Raw genomic sequence first — 3,450 nt, 5'->3', positions numbered from 1 at the left:
GCCCCTGCTGCTGATACTCAAGGAGCGACTAACAGGACCCCCGACACCTTTGTCAGAGTTTAAAGGCCCCGTGTGGAGAATTTAGGGGAATTCATTAGCAGAAATTGAAGATAATATTCATAAATAATGTTTCATTAGTGTTTAATCACCTGAAACTAAGAATCCTTGTTTTCCTTAGCTGAAAATGTGACTATTTTTATCGACAGAAAGCAGGTCCTCTTCACAGTGTCCTCCATGTTGCACCGTAGATTGTCCAACACGCTAAGAGAGAGAAGGGCAAGCAGAGGGGTATTCGGATGGTTTCAATCTGCAGACTTACTGCTATAGATGCCACTAACTCCACACTAGTGATGTTACGTTCGCGAACAATCCGATTCTTTTGAACGGCTCTTTGATACGAACGAAGGGAACCGAGTCCTCTTGGTGAGAGCCGTTGTTTTTATCGTTGGTTCAATGCCTATACTCCAGGCTCACCAAGCTCATGGCGGAAAGGCTTTGCATTGTGGGAACGTCAGTCAGAGAGAATATTCTCCAAGACTGGAGAAATCTTCTCAGAGAGGAGAAATCGCATTAAGCCCTCAAAAGTGAGGAAACTTGATTTCCTCAATGCAAATGTGTCAGTTAGTAACCCCGCCCCCTTTTGAACCGGCTCTTTTGAACGGCTCTCGGAAAGGAACGGAGCCATAAGATCCGGCTCCCTTAAAAGAGCCGTAATTCCCATCACTACTACACACTGTACCTTTAAATAACATTTAAAAGGCTAAATTGGTGGTTTCAAACCCATTACAATCAACTTCCTGGTTACATTACTGTAGTAGGCTACACAAATTACTGATGTAGGCTACAAGAACTACAAAAACAAAAGAGTTGTTGCAGAACTTGTTATGGACCTTTTGTCAGTAGCATGTCAACACTGCAAACTGCAACAACAGACTCTAGCAAAAGGATTTCAATTCCAATTCTTTAAAGTATTTACACAAGAGATACTATCAACAAAAATTGGTACACCCTTCCCAAAATAAACAAAAGAGCTTAGCATATCGTATTGCAATCCTCACATACAATTGAGCATTGAACAAGTTATTACTGTAGTCATTCCTCCTGTGTGTATTGGCAGTGAAGAGATCCCTTACTAATGCAACTTCTCTGCAAACGATGGCTGAAAACATCCATAGTTTCTTTGCAGCAGGGAGGGAGAGACTACATATGAGCGTTTGGGAATTCTTACAAAAATCCCAAAAGGTGAAATTGTAGGATTTATTTTTCACCGACACTGTGATATATTTATTTGTGTATTAACCTTATAGAAAACAAGAAATATATGTAATCCAAAAACAAGTCCTGGTATTTAGTTGTGAAGTAACACAACTCACAATAAGGCTAACGAAAATACTAAATAGATAATTCAGTGCGTGCCCCTGATAGGATGTTTTATTTCCTCTTTGCTTTTTTATCATTGGTCTCTGTTTTTTAATTTATGGGCTGTGAAATGAGGCGGCCAGAGGAAAAGCAGAAGATAGAAGAACTATGGGGGGGAAAGATGGCAGTAAGTATGTGATTATTGAACTGAACTGTGCCCTGCTCTGCTTCAGGCTTGTTTTTCACACACACACAAACACGCACACACGCACGCACGCACGCACGCACGCACGCACGCACGCACACACACACACACACACACACACACACACACACACAGAGAGACAAAAGGGCAAGCCTTGCTTTTCGTTTATCTCGCCACTGCAGGCACTCTGATTTCCCGTGCAGGCTCACATAATGTGATTGTTATGGCCAGTGGATGTTTGCTGGCACCTGATGGCAGGCTTCGTATTGCCTGTCTGTTAAGTGTGCGGGCGCATTGTTCGTGCCTTTGCTTCTTTGCTTGCAAAGATGAGTATTCTCTCCGGGGGAAAAACACAGAAACCAGCCATTCCTTTTGGACATTCGGGTAAAAAATATGCTTTCAGCCAGATTCTAACCCCCTGTCCAGCTAAGTATATTTTTTGCATGAATGAATGGTTACAGAGATGAAAAGGAATTGCTGCCGCTTCCTTTGATTTATCCCCACTGAGGACATTTGCATGATTGTGTCCCTGCAGTGTTGTCGCAAATCATCTAGAAATCTTCGTGATCATTATTTGGTGTAATAATGTCTTTTTTTCAGCACTCATGGTGTTGTGCTTTTTATCTATATCTATTGGGCACAGGGAGCCAGATATACGGCCTGGTTCAACATAAAAACTGCAGCAAAAAAATAACAATCAATAAAGGATCAATACAGCAGGGAGCCATGTGGCAGGCTGCATGTGTACTGTACAATGAATGGATTCCTGCATTTCTGTGTGTGTTTCTGTTTCGGTGGACCTGTAGCTGGAGATAAGAGGCCGATCAATGTGCGCCTTGCAATATTAGTCCAAGACTGTTTCCATTTGAGCTGTGCGTAGGAGTCCCACACCAGGTGCCCAAATACAATAAGATTACCATTTATTTTCTCAGTGCAGTTACAATGCAGTGATTAATGCAAAACTGAGCCTCGTGTATCACCGTTTTCTCTTCTGCATGCATGAAATGCCATGAGGTTTTGCCCAAGTGCTTGCAAATGTGTTAATATATCACTAAATAATTGGTGTCCACTATGAAAGTAAACAGAGCCCAGACTTGTGCCAGAATCAAGCTTGCATATTTGATTCATTATAAAACTTAACAAATTTAGAGCAGTTCCTTTGGCAATACTTTGCTGAGACAATAACTCACTGTGGATGTCTCTCTATAACAAAAGATACTTGTATCCGCTGTGGCTTGCTGTGTTGCCGTGGCCCTGGTCTCAGGTGTTTGGTGGTCATACCAGACAGAAAGCAGCCCTGCTTGCATCCGAGCACATCATCTATCCCCCGCAGTCCTCCCCGCTGGAAGATAGAGCTCCTCATCACTCACTCCTCTCCATCAGCCCCGGTGATTGGCTTATTATCAGATGTCCTGCACGGATGACGAGTGGGCCATGCATCGCTGCACGCACTATACAAGACTTGCGAACCCCGTACACAGACACACACTGAATACACACAATCATCATGGAATCTAAAAGGATAACACCTGTTTTGTCAATGTCAGTTGCCATTTCCTGGAGAGACACAAGCATTACAAACACTTGAATGTGAATACTCACTGATGCGAACACATCAGGGAAGAAGAAATGTAAGCATCTCAGAGGACAATGCTGCATTACAAAACCTGCTCGTACAACAAGTTTACCTGCACGACATGTTCAGTTTCTGCTAAACAGTTGACATATGTATAGAAAATGAGTATTCAATATTCACATTTACCTGCAGCAGGATATACTCTGATTAACGTTAACCCTAACCCCTCTCTCTCATGGGGAATGTCCTGAGGCTACAGCTAATTAATTAAAATACCTGTTGATATCCAAGTCCTCCATAATGTTTTCAA

This window comes from Notothenia rossii, assembly GCF_949606895.1.
Source record: "Notothenia rossii genome assembly, chromosome: 9".
Lineage (NCBI taxonomy): Eukaryota > Metazoa > Chordata > Actinopteri > Perciformes > Nototheniidae > Notothenia > Notothenia rossii.
This window is presented reverse-complemented; position numbering follows the sequence as displayed.